At 46.6% G+C, this 14,212-nt stretch overlaps 1 long non-coding RNA gene across 1 annotated transcript; it reads left to right on the top strand.

Moving 5' to 3' along the window:
* The first annotated feature begins 6,351 nt into the window (after positions 1–6,351).
* LOC311527682 lies at positions 6,352–13,941 on the top strand. Its single transcript, XR_014713418.1, has 3 exons — positions 6,352–6,854; positions 9,761–9,874; positions 13,568–13,941. It is a non-coding gene; the product is annotated as an uncharacterized lncRNA (long non-coding RNA).
* The last annotated feature ends 271 nt before the right edge of the window (positions 13,942–14,212 follow it).

Raw genomic sequence — 14,212 nt, 5'->3', positions numbered from 1 at the left:
GCAGAGTTTAAAAAAAAAAAATCAATCCTCCTTATTGTCCTTATGTATATTAGGAACAAAAAGAACCCTAACAAAGGTATTGGTCCATTACTAGAGGGATATGGTAGAATTATCAATAACAATGCAGAAAAAACAAGTATGCAATACATATTTCTGTTCTATATCTGGGGGCGGGGGAGAGAAATATGATATAGTCATATCATATGATGATGAGAACACTCTTTCCATTGATAGGGGACTATCCTGGGAAGCAGTGACTCCAAAAGATTTGGGGATCATAGTGAATGATAACTGAACATGAGCTCCCAGTGTGACATTGTGGCTAACAGGGCTAATGTGATCCTTGAATGCATAGACAGGGAACCTCAAATAAGAGCAGAGAAGTTATTTGTATTTGGCACTGGTGCGACTGCCACCAGAATACTGGATCCAGTTCTGGAGTCTACAATTCAAGAAGAGTGCTGATAAATTGGAGAAGGTTCAAAGAAGAGCTACAAGAATGATTAAAGGAGTAGAGACTATGCCTTATAATGATAGAGTCAAGGAGCTTGTCATGGGGTCACTCACCACACTAACACCTTCTGGTGGGCATTTTGGGAATTAGCTCAATCCTTGCTAGCACCTGCCCTTTCCCAGGTGCTGGGCTTGCTATAGTCCCCTAGGAAGCCAGTCTTCTCCTTAGGACTCCCTATAGCAGACTCCTTTGCTCTGGTCTGCAGCTTCCTTTCATATGGGCCATCTGGGCCCCAATTGGCTGGTCCAGCTGCCACCCTAATTGTCTGCAGGCACCGCCCTAATTGGCTGTTTCCCCTACAGCCACTCCTTTGGCTGCCTGCTGCTCAGCCTCCCTATGCTGGTTTTAACCCTCTCAGGGTTAGTGCAGGGCAGGCGCCCCATCACAGAGCTCAATCTACTTATTAACAAGTAAACAAAGAGAAGGCTAAGGGGAGGAACTGGATCACAGTTTATAAGTACCTACAGGGGAATAAATATGTGATAATAGGCTCTTCAATCTAGAAGACAAAGGTATAACATGATCCAATGGCTAGATCCAAATTCAGACTAGAAATTAGACCTACATTTTTAACAGTGAGGATAATTAACCATTGGAACAATTTACCGCTGCACTGACAAAGGGATGGATTAGATGGGCATTTCCCCTTCTAGCTGCCACACCACTAGGAAAAGAACACTGAAATAAATACAGTGAGCAATGGCTCAACACATTAATAAACCTTTTACTAATGTAAGAAGAAAAACAACGTGTTTGCTCTGTTTGGGCCACTGATTCATAAAGGCTGAGGATCTAGCGCTTTGAGCCCACTTAGACTGTAAATCTTCTGAGCCAGGGACTTTCTCATCTAGTAACTATACTGGATCCAAATCAGTTTCTGGGATTGGCTCATGAAAGGGGGAATGATCCCAGGTGTGTTCTGAGGTCATTACGGGTTTCTGCCCTAATGCATATATGCCTAAAATATTAGCATATGAAAATCAACCTCTTACAGAAACAAAAATGCCAAGAAGAAAGCACATATTGTTTTTATAGCTGGTAAGTGACTGGAAGAGCAAATTTTTAATAGCAAACAGAGGCAGGAAAAACTGTCTTTCCAAAGGGACCAGTGGGTGTCTTTATTTAAAAATGATCTGCACAATTGGGAAGTGGAATTTAAAAAGGAAACGCAATTCTAGGAGACATTGAAAAAGCCACATAGCAAATGGATGAAATTATACTTGTATCATGTGGGGCATCCCAAGGAAGAATAAGTGTGAATACAGTTTAGGTCCAGGAAACAAGGGGTGCCCACTGAGTGGAAGTGACCAGGTTGCCTCTGTGGGATCATCTACGTCCTGGTTATTCTCACCTTCTCACTTTGACAGCATGCACAGCTGATTGTGCCCTCAGACTCTGCTCCTGCATGTTGGGAGGGTTGGAAGGTGGGATTAATGAATATGTTGTCAAGAGGAAAGAAGACAGAACTCTTTCTCAGCCCTCAGTCTCCTCCAAACTCCTGAGACGATACCAGCGCTGTACTTTTATCTGTACACTTTAGATATATTTTTCATGTCCGTTTCCTCCATTAATTCCGTGGCCCTTGAGAATTAAATGCATTTCCCTCTCATTGTAGCCTTTGTTTCCTCCAGTCTGTTTATAGCAGAGCTGGAAGGTAGCATGGTCCTTTTCTTGTTCACGTGCTAGCTGTGTTAAGAAGTGTCAACATTGCACTTTCAGGGAATAGTGTTTAACAGTGGCTCTTGCAGAGCTAGTAGACGGAGCACTGCATTGTGTTTGTGTAGGACCATGCCTGGGGCCCATCCATTGCACGTGTTTTGGTAGATACAAGAGAGTTCTAACTCCACCATTAACATTTATAAACCAGAGATCACAGAAAGGGAGCGTGATCAACAAACACAGCAAAGTTAAGCTATGGCAGTTCTAGTCACAGCTCTCACCAATTCACTTTAACTGTAAACAATTCACTTCACTTGTCTGTAAGTGGAGATAATAGTTACCTACCCCCAAGCAAGGGTTAGTGTGAGCCCTGCTATTACTTATTTGTACAGCATCAGCGTACTAGGCATTTTACACACAGATACAAAGACATGGTCTCTTCCTCCCCTGGGCTACTAAGCTTTGAGAGACATCATACATAAAGAGAGGGAGAAGGGATAGAGCAAAGGGATTAATAGTGGCAGTAAGCATCCATCCTATTATTGTGCATTTAAAAATATGTTTGATGCCCTGATTTTTTCAATGGGACAGGAGTGCTGGAGATAGGGATGACCACAGGAGGCTCAATTAATGTGTATAAAGCACTTGAATAGCCTCAAAAGGGAAGCATTACTGAACCCTGGTTACGAACCCAAGACAGTTAAGGTACATCTACACAAAGATAAAAGACCCACAGCACAGCTACAGCTGGCCAGGGTCAGCTGACATAGGCTCACAGGACTCAGGCTGTGGGGCTAGTGAAGTGAAGCTAGCTAAGGGTGGAGCCCATATATCTCCACAGTAATTCTGAAGCCCCAGAGCCAAACTCAGCAGACTTGAGTTTTTTACCCCTCCATAGACATACCTTTAAGGGCCGGCCTTCCTTTAAGCCATTATGGTGGCTTAGGTTTCTCTCAATGTTTCTAATATACTCATCTCCATAGTACCTAAGCATCATTTGTTCTAGGCTTCATAAGTATCACTCACTCATTTCCCTACAGCAGCCTCATCTGTATTGACAACAGCCACCCCCCTATACTCCAGCCCCCATAGCTAAAGGAAAAGCCTAGTTTTACTGAACTGGCCTTTATACCTCTGCCCCAGGAACAGATGGGCTCAGCTTTGTTCTGGGTGGGTGATTCTCTAGAACCACCCTATTGGTTCCTATATAAATCAATAGCTGCACTACCCCTGCCCCTAAAGGGAGATGTATCCACTCTTCTCAGATTAGCAGCCTTGTTTGAGGTTTTGGGGGTTCCTCTCTTGTCTGAGCTAAATTTAGAGGCCATTGTCAGTGAATCAGCAGCCAAACTCTTTATCTACAGAGGATTTGACCTCAGCATGGTACCACATTAAAAGCAGCTGGAAGGGCTTTTTCTTTCCCTGCAGAGAGTGGTGTGTCTGTATGCACTAAACTCATCTAATTATAACTGGGATTGGCCTAGGAAAGCCAGAGTCAGACCCTACTGCCCTAGAGCCCACAATACCTAAGCCTTACCACAGGCTCTCTGGTCCTTTTACCTTCCTGCTGTGAATGGCTTTTCAGTAGTAGTCCTGCAAGGTCACACTTCAGGTCTTTTCATTTTCTTGGTGCTGTCTCTTTAACCCCTTCCCTGCTGCAGCAGTAATGTTTGCTGGATCCTCTTCCTGAAGCAGGGCTCCTTTTGGCTTTCTCTTTTCTCTGCTGCCAATCATGTGAGCTGGGGGGAGGGACAGCTAGCTGTAGGCGCATTTTATTTATCAAAAATGAAATTTTAGGCAGGATGGTAGGTTGGCTGGAGGTCAAAGGCAGAGAGACCTTCTTGAGCTGAGCACTCCCTCTGTGATTGGCATTAGGAGAGGCAGGTGCTGGTGCTGCAGCAGGAGCAGGAGATGAGCTAAAGTGGTGCTGTCCTGGCAGTGCCAAGGGGGAGAGAGGATTATAAGCACTCCGTGCTAGATATGGGACCCATCTGCTCAAAAAGATGCGGGGGGGAGGGGCATGCACATCAGGACTGTGGTGCCGTAGTAGAGCTGTGTTGGGTTTAAGGCTGGCAGTGCAGGGGGTGTTGCAGGTCAGGGTAGAGACTTTCTGGCAGACGGTGTGAGAGGCCTGTACTAACTTAGACCTAGCTGGTGCTATTCTTTCTCCACTTTCACGGGTGCCAAAGCTTCATAAATATTTATAATGAAAGGAAGAGCTCCTAAGTGGCTGTGGCTGTTTGGCAGATGTGCTCAGACTATACCATGCAGGTGCACCTGCCCTGAAGTTCCCGTGAGATGGGGCATTCTCTTGCCCAACAGGTGTGACTGATACCTGAGGCTGACTGGGAGCAGATTATATGTAGGAGATAGGTCCAACAAGATCAGCAGCTTCACTGTGGGCTCTGTGCATTAGGTGATCAAAGTACTGTCAGCAGCATAACATCTATTACTTGAAAGAAATCAAAGGAAACAAAGACTGCCGTACTGGAAATGTTTTAACTCTCATACACACACTTTTGATTGCTATTTTTCCCCTGAAAAGCTTGATAGGGTTTAGGTCAGGGGTGGCCAACCTGTTGTTCCAGAGCCACGTGCGGCTCTTCACCAGTTAATCTGCGGCTCCTTGTCCAGGCACCGACTCCGGGGCTGGAACTACAGGCACCAACTTTCCACTGTGCCGGGGGGTGCGCACGGCTCAACCCCTGGCTCTGCCACAGGCCCTGCCCCCACTCCACCCCTTCCCGTGCCCTCCCCTGAGCCCGCTGTGCCCTCAGTCCTCCCCCTTTCCCCCTGCTCCGCAGCCTCCTGCATGCCATGAAACAGCTGATCGGGAGGTGCGGGGAAGGAGGAGGAGGTGCTGATCGGCAGGGCTGCTGGTGGGTGGGAGGCGCTGGGAGCGGCGGGGGGGGCAGCTAATGGGGGGCTGTTGACGTATTACTGTGGCTCTTTGGCAATGTACATTGGTAAATTCTGGCTCCTTCTCAGGCTCAGGTTGGCCACCCTGGTTTAGGTGATGTGGCAGGTTAATGCTACACCTTGAGATCTCAGAGGCCTGAGTTCAAATCCAGTGTAGATCACAAGCAGAAAGATCAAGGACTAGAATAACAGGAGTAATACTCATTAGGATGTATGGGAACCCAGGACTGGAATAGCAGGGGAGGCTCTGGTTCTGCAGACCTGGAGTGAGTGACCATCATTGACAGAGCTGGGGAGTAGGAAAACTTGCATCGATCCCAGACTCTTGTTTCAACATTTACCCAATCCTTTCAAAAGACAAATCAGGGAATGCCTCGTTGGTTGTTCCAAATTAGAAAGAAGGAGTTGATTAGCCATAAGTTTGCCCGTTTGGGAGGATAACACATACTGAGCTTGAACATACTCCCATTGAATTCAGTGGCAAAACTCCAACCATTTCTTCATAGAAGCACATCCCTGTGTATAAATCCTCTGTTAATTTACACTCCGAGTCCTGACCATTCCTTGCAGATCTGGACCTTGCCACAGTTCTGCTATATCTTCATGCAAACGAGGCCTCTTGGATTCTGATTTGCGGAGCTATTTGTGTGCAAATCACACACACCCCTCACTCTTCCTATGTGAGAAATGCTTAGGGTGACCAGACGTCCCGATAAAATCTGGACTGTCCTGATATTTAGTTATTTGTCCCATGTCCCGACAGACGTACAGTCGGGACGTCATTTGTCCCTATATTTTGCTTCGGCGGCACTCTAGTATTTTTGGGGGTTTTTTTCGCTTGGGGTGGCAAAAAACCTAGAGCCGGCCCTGGTAGGGGGTGAGCCTGTGGCTGCCCCCCCACATGTCCCGATATTTTGTGCTTGTCATCTGGTCACCCTAGAAGCGCTGCAGCTGCCTTACAGCTGATTTTATTAGGCAGCAGAGTGAACATGGTCCAGGAGCTTCCAAGCTCTTTGATTTTTTTCTCCTTTGAGATCAAACCTAAAAAAAAAAAGCCCTTTGTCAGCATTTGCATCCCAGAAACCAGGTGCATGCAGCTCCTGAGTGCTGTCCACTCCCACCTGACTCTGATAGTGCTGGCAGAATGTGGGAGGGGAGGAGAGACACAAGCCCTTATTCATTTCACACAAACACGCTAATCACCTCTGCTCAATTTCTAAAACAAATAGCCATTTTCCTTCTCTGTTTCAACTTTTCTGCCAACGATGTGCACCAGCCCCGCTTCTGGGACTCCACGGTGTTTGCAAAGGACAATGCATACAGGGCTGAGCAGGACACCAGGATGGGTAGAAGACTAGCAACATTTGCCTTAAATGGCTTGAAGAGGAGTAAGTGCTTCTCTATGCTTGTAAAAGGCTCATTTAATTCACCTTCCCCCGCCCCCCAGGCCTTACTGGCATCCAGGACACAGGGACTTTTATTACGACATGAAATACCTGGAATGTGAAGTGATTGAACAGTTTTAGAGGAAAATGCGTCACTTCTTACTGGCCATCAACCCTACGTGCCTGCTGCCACACACCTACGCTCCGGATAGCCAACAGGAAGGCTTGTCTGGCCAAGGTCTGCTTCGAGCCGAAAGCCACACACAAGTGGGTTTTCTATTTTAATGGGAAGAGCTTGTTCAGCAGTGTTTCTGGTCAACCCTTGGTACAGTTAACAGCACCCAAAGAGACTACAGCAGCAACAGCACCGACATTTGGTAATTCACCCCTTCGTTGGTGGGCATGGGATGTGGCAGAAAGCTTGAGGGTGCAGAGCTGAGTAAGGGCCCAGGACTGGAAAAGCAGGGGGTGCTGCAAATCAGGGCTGAGGGGCACTATCAGAGCTGTGTGGGAGCCCAGGACTGGGACTGCTGGGGCAGGGCTGGGCTGCAGATTAGGACGGAAATGCTTTAGCAGAGCTTTGTGGGAGTCCCAGATAACAAGGGCTGTTGCTAGTAACACCTTGACTAAGTTCTTCTGGACCCTGATCATCTTCTGTCTGTTACTGCAGTGGCCTCCTCTCCAGTCCTCTTGAGCCCCCATTGCCCCTCCCATTTGTCCAAAATGTAGCTGCTAATATTATTGTACTCAGCCAAAGCTCTGACTGTGCCTCTCCCCATCCCCCACATCCTTCTGTGGGCTCCCCTTCCCCACCCAATCCAGTTTACATCTCTTGTCCTCCTCTGCAAGGCTCTGCCCATCTCCATCCCAGCCTACATCTTGGCCCTGCGCTTTGAGTGTGTCTCCCCAGCCCGCTCCACCCAGCCAGCACCTCCTTGAAAGGCCAGAGGGGCAGGCTGCCGGCTTCGAGAATCCTGTTTCCAGCTTTGTTCTGCCAACGTGAGGAGTCTGGAGATCAAAAGTCCACTACTGCTGCTCCGGGGGAAAGGAGGTGCATGGGGGGGGCTCACTTGTCAGAGGCTGTCTAAGGAGACTGGCTGACACAGAGAGACTCTGCAGAGGGAGTCTAAAGCAGTTGGGCCTTCCCAGAGCCAGGGAATCATATGCCTTAGATGACCCAGAGCCGATGTTAAACTTGTTGGCTGACGCCAAAGCCTGAGCCTCTCTGCTCTGGGCTGAAAACCAAGCCCGCGGGCTTCAGCCCGGGGTGCAGGGCTCTGGCTCCACCCCATTTCCCTGCCCTCCTGCCCAGGGTTATGGAGTAATTTTTGTTGTCAGAAGGTGGTCACAGTGCAATGAAGTTGGAGAACCGCTACCTTAGGGAAAACCTAGACATGCGTACAGTCTGTTTTGTTGTTTTAAGAGCTGTTTTCTCTGAAATACTGTGGTTCTAACTAAATGATATTTTGCTTCAAGGAGGCTGCCTGGTCACAATATTAACCACTGGTCCCTGCTTCAGAGGGAACAGAACGGGAGGGTCTGAGCCTCTATCAGACCTGCTGAGGTAATCTCAGTTAGTATCAGGGCACTGCAACCCAGAGACCAGTCTGAGAGTGGCGCATCCTGTGATTCCATCAGAGCCAGACAACATCCCAAGGCCTGAGCCTCGGGAGGGGAGCGCTCGACAGGACTGCGAGGGGTCAGAGGTGCAGTTCGCCTGGGAACTGTGACAGCTGCCCACAAACCATGAGACCTTAACAAGCAGCCCTCCCAGCATGTCCCATCTGTCCTGTTTGTATCTGGTATCGTGTGAGCTACTATTTCAGAGCTGGGTGCATTGCTGACACTTAATCCCTGATAGCACAGGCCAGGGGTGAGTTGCAATCCGAACCGCCTAGCTAGGCTATTGTGATATGCCCCACTCTTGAGGAGCACGTGGAATGTTCAGCTGGTGCGGAATGAGACTGCTCGCCTCCGGAGCAGGGTGGGTCATTGTGAGCCCATAGAAAACATAGTCTTTGTTGACTATCTGTGCTCTTCCAAGGACAATTCCAGTTGCTAATTATAATCTTCCAAACCCTCCAAGATCTGGGACTCATTTAGAGTCTGTGGGCTGGATCCTCCACTGGCGTTAATTGGCGTAGTTACCTTGGAGACAGTGGAGCTATGCCAGTTTACACCAGCTAAGGATCTTGTTCTGTTTCCCTCCCTGCTGCTCAATCATGGCAATTGTGCTTCCCTGGAGCACACTTTTTATTGCAACCTGAGTTTACTTCATCCCTCGCCTTCCAGGACACTCCATCCTCCAGATCCCCAAGTGTTTGGAATTTGGCTCTTGATTAATTGACTCCGTTTGACATACTATTAAGGCCAGAGATTTCGCTGGGCAGGCGATGGATGCTGAGTAGTTGCATTGAGACGACTTGCATGTTTTTGTTTGTTTTTAATAAGCTGTACGGCGCCCGGCTGCTGCACTCTACCAGCCCCACACAAAGCCCTATAAATAAACCCAGCAAATAAATAACATTAGCTGTGTGGGAGGCCAGGTCTGTAGGAGCAGATGCTGCAGATCAGAGGTGCGTCGGCAGGGCTGTGCGTGGGAATCTTGCACAGCGCTTGCCCATACAATGCCTGACGCGATCTGAAATGTTTGCAAATGCTTTTAATTCCCTCTGTGGACCAAGCTGTGAGTGAGGCACACAGCAAAGCCATGAAGTGTGTGTGTGGGGGGGGGGGTCATACTCTGCATCAGGAGGGACTGGAGATGAGGCACAAAAAGAATGAGACTCATGAGCAGAAATAAGCCTGAACCCCAGTATTCAGATCTGGGTCAGAACATCACCCAAGTTCAGGTGCTGGACTTTGGATTTTGATTTGATTCATAGATTTTAAGGCCAGAAAGGACCATTAGATTATCTAATCCAGGGATCGGCAACCTTTGGCACGCAGCCCTTCAGGGACAGCCGCTGGCGGGCCGGGCCAGTTGTTTACCTGCAGCGTCTGCAGGTTCGGCCTATCACAGCTCCCACTAACCACAGTTCGCTGTCCCAGGCCAATGGGGGCTGTGGGAAGTGGCGGCCAGCACATCCCTCGGCCTGTGCCGCTTCCCGCAGCCCCCAGTGGCCTGGAATGGTGAACCGCGGCCAGTGGGAGCTGCAATCGGGCGAACTTGCGGACGCTGCAGGTGAACAAACTGGCCCGGCCCACTAGCGGCTTTCCCTGATGGGCCACGTGCCAAAGGTTGCCGATCCCTGATCTAATCTGACATCCCTGTATATCACAGGCCATAGACGTTCACCCAGTTACCGCTGCGTTGAGCCCAATGACAAATTTTCCAGAAAGGTAGCCGGTCTTGATCTGAAGACATCAAAAGATGAAGAATCCACCACTTCCCTTGGTAGGTTGCTCCAATGATTAATCACCCTCACTGTTAAAAAAGTTTTTGTGCCTTATTTCTAATTTGAATTTGGATGGTTTTAATTTCCAGCCTCTGGTTCTTGTTATGTCTTTCTCAGGTACCACATGTGTTGGAGGGGTCCAGCTCTGTGCAGGCTTCACGCCTTGCTTTTTCTGCCCCTTCAACTGGATGTGCACTGTCTCCTGTTTCAGACCTTGCACTAAAGCTTTCCCCTGTCCTCCTATGAGCACATTTCCTTCAGTTCTCTCTGGGCCGATTACCCTCATTATCTTTGTCCTTTTACAGTATGTTCATTTCTCAGGGCTTGGCTGTTTCATAAAATATATTTGAGGCCCAGGGAATGTCTCCAATTAATGGATCAATTCTTTTGCTAAACCAGTTTTCCTTTGTGATTTCCCCGTGTCCTGCTAGAAGCTGATTGCATGTCCCTTAGATCTGTCGGGCTTTGGTGCATGGAAAGCATATGCTCTTTAACAGGAGATCCTTTATGTAGGCATTCTACTGTCCTTTGATAAGGGAAACAAGCAGCCTCTTGATACTTTTCAGCACTGTGGGCCCTACGTTAACAATTCCAGCCCTCAATATAGTAAATGGACAGCTCAGTTTAGGGGAAAACAGTAGTGAAAACAAATTACTTTCCCTCATTTGCTGTCCCAGCTGTTGAACATTCAGGGCCAAGATCATCCCTTGTATAACAGCACCACAGACAGTAGAATTAGGCCGGGGATTACTCTGGCTCTGAGTGTGGCACTCCCTGCTCACCACCAGGTGACCTGCCAGCTGCAGAAGTCTAAGCCTGAATGAAATCCCATGCTGGAACAGATGGATACAAAATTTGCCAGCAGCTAAATACTTAATTAAAACCTCTCTTGGGCTTTCACCCTGTTAAAAAGCTGAACAGAAATTGGAGCCATTCTCCAAAGAGACACTTTAAGAGTAAAAGACACGTGTGTGCCAATCTATTTGTCTAGTGTATTCTCCCACTGCCCCCTTGTCAGCTCTGCATTATTTATTGTCCCCTGCCTAAAGGGTCTCAGGTTATTCATGTGTCACATAGTCTCCAGGGGAGAGTTCTCCATCACCCAGCCAGCACCCCATTTCTCTCTGTTCCTGCTCCTTTTACACTGACTGTAGATTGCCTAAGGAAGGGTGGCAGGGCTGTGGTGGAAGGAGCTCACTTAAGCTGGATACACAATGGGAAAGTTGGGACCAGGAATTCTCCACTGGTGGTAGAAACGAAACGGCAGAGGCTGCAGCATAAACATGGGTCAAGTGTCAATACCCCGTGCCATCCAACCTTGCTCTAAAATCATTAAATATAAATCATGTACTATGGACATGTCCTCATGGAAATCAATGGCACAACTTCCATGGTGCCCCCCCCAAAAAAAATTTTTTGGGGGGTGGGGGAGTATTTCATGGGATATAGTATTTTTAATTATATAACTAATATTGCATTTGGGAAAGAAAACCAAACGACTAACAATAAAGTTGTTTTTCCTCTTAATATATGTAAATAAATAACAAGCAGAACTCATCCGCAAGGACTCATTACCAATCCAGTTCCTGCAGTCCTGATTTTGCTATTCAACTTGTCTTTTCCAATAGACTTTCCAGGTGCCATAAAGCCCAACATTCCATTCTTCTCCAAGGCAGACACACCTTTTTCAAGTATTAATCACTTTAGCAACTGTGATTTCCGTCCAGTAAAGGAGGGTGAGGTTCATGCTAAAAAGAGTTTTGTTTCCCAGCCACGTGGAGTCTCAGGGTGGGACAGTTGTGCTTACCATACGGAAGTCCTGCAAAGCGGAATTAGTTACACAATAGGAATAAGTTGTCTAGAATATTTAAAGTGATATCCAAACCTTGGAGAGGACATAAGCAGGTGTCGTTTCAAACTCCCCTGATTCCAGGACATGCTTACTGTGACAGTTCTTCCAATTGGCAAGCGCAGATTTACGTGGAAAACAGATGGGCGCTTGTCTCTAACCACAGTAGTGTCACAGAATTGAAGCATCATCTTAAAATAAGCCTCACAACAATCTAATGATAGTGACATAGGGCCAGATTCTGATTTCAATTACACTATGATAAATACAGAGAAACATTGTTGAAATCAGTGGAACTACTTTGGATTTGCTCAAGTGCAGAAGAAAGCACATTTTTGGAATGTTTCCAAACAAGTTTTGTTTTCTCTTTACCCCACTCAGTTTCATACTCAGAAATTGTTTGCAAAGCACTATAGGCAAAATCAGCCAGAGCATCCTTGAGTGAATCTAAATCATGCAGCAGGCAGATGGTTATTCTTCCTTCCATAAATATCTTGAAAGGTGGAAAGGTCTCAGTTGCATGGCCCATCCTTAATGGGGAGAGGTGATGAAATAATGCTGAGGTCGCTAAGAAGAGAAAAATAAGAGTTTAAAAAAAGAAATGCAGGAATATGAGTGAGGCAGAACAAAACAAGATTGCAGTTCTCCACAGAGCCAAGATTTCAGAGTAACAGCCGTGTTAGTCTGTATTCACAAAAAGAAAAGGAGTACTTGTGGCACCTTAGAGACTAACCAATTTATTTGAGCATAAGCTTTCGTGAGCTACAGCTCACTTGATGAAGTGAGCTGTAGCTCACGAAAGCTTATGCTCAAATAAATTGGTTAGTCTCTAAGGTGCCACAAGTACTCCTTTTCATAGAGCCAAGAGTTCCCCTTGTATACTTCATGCCTTTGTCCCACCTGGGGCTGCAGAATAGTTGGTTACACCTGGCTCAGACATGGTGATCTGGTAATTAGGATGCAAAGGAGACAAGGCAGGCACTTCTCATCCAATATTCTCCAGGGCACACTCAGGATCTCAAGAGCAGATTAAAACTATCTGCTTTGGAAATTCATGAGTGAAACAAATGGAAGTCAAATTATGGTGTCTGGTTAGCTCTCCACTTGGCTAGGCATGTTAATGAATATCCTCTTGCCACAGTAAGGATGGGTGAGTAACTGGCAGTGAATAATTTATTGGATGAGTTTTGTCTCTTCTTTTCTCACAAACTGCAAAAATAGTACAATTTTCTCAAATCTATTCAAAATGATGCACCCAATAATTTTGCTCTCTAGATTTCACACAAGCAGATCACAATGAATATTTGGTATTCAACCTGCGTTGCTTGCTCTGATGGGACTCACAGCTCATATGGTATGTTTCTGAGCCCTTACTGAATCCATGTAATTCCTAATACTCTCTAATAATTGCTGTTCACTTTTTCTACATACGCCCTGCCAGTAAACTCACTCACTAGAATACTTGCAGGTGCAATCAGAGTCAAACAGAAAAAAAAGCCAAGTAATCCTAGTCCCCAGAGTTATGTTATCACATATGTTATCTTGCATGAGGGTGCAAATTTAAGGTTGCTATTAATAACTATTATTATATTGCTAATAATAACCTTCAAAGGCAAAGTGGTTACAGAAAGGAAAACTTGCAGTTAGTAACCAGGTCCAGTTTGTGCAAACACAGCCTGACTCACAAAGCCCTACTCAGACGGAGAATGAGAGCTCCTTCTGTTGTCTCAGGCCTGGCTCTTTCCAGCCCTAACTGGGCTGGGTGAGTTTGAGGATGAGCTTTAGCCCAGGCTGTTTTCTGTACCAAAGCCTACTGTGTGAGTAAAAATAATGTGTCTCTCAGTTTCCTTCAGGGTGACGCAAGACCTGATTTAAACCTTGGCTCTACGCACACACCACATTGCTCCTTTGGGTACACTTCTATTTGCAGTTCATCAGTTACAGAAAAGAAGATGGGATAAAATCGGAGAGAGGCTGAATGCATTGACTCCTACTGACTTCATTAGATGTTTAGGGGCAAAACCCTTTGTAGGAGGATCATGCTCTAATCTAAGTGTGCCAGTTGCCAAAGGGTCCGTTCAAATGAAGAATCCGATGATTCTTTCCAAGTATATCCCGCGACAGCGATGGCATCATTTGCCTTAAATGGGAGGTGGTGTATCCTGTCCTCTGACATACATTTTCAAGTCTATACCCCAACTGTCCGTTGATCACTAATGGTTTTCTGTAACAACCACCCCTCCTCTCCATTTGGAAACAGGTTCTTGAAAATCGCCTTGGATTTACTAAGAGGTAAAATAATCCTGAATAAAACGAATATACATTACAACATACAATATGCTGCGACTCCCTTGCACAAGTTGCATTGTTTCACAGAGGCATTGGGCATCATGGGTATTGTAAACAGAGTTGGAGCTAATGCTGAAATATGTGTATGCACTGGCCAAACCATTGCCTCTATCTACATTCTGTAGCTCTCATCTCCCTC

The sequence above is a fragment of the Lepidochelys olivacea genome (assembly GCF_965140295.1).
Source record: "Lepidochelys olivacea isolate rLepOli2 genome assembly, chromosome: 10".
Taxonomy (NCBI): Eukaryota; Metazoa; Chordata; order Testudines; family Cheloniidae; genus Lepidochelys; species Lepidochelys olivacea.
The sequence above is the reverse complement of the archived record's forward strand: the minus strand, read 5'-3'. Positions and strand labels throughout refer to the sequence as shown.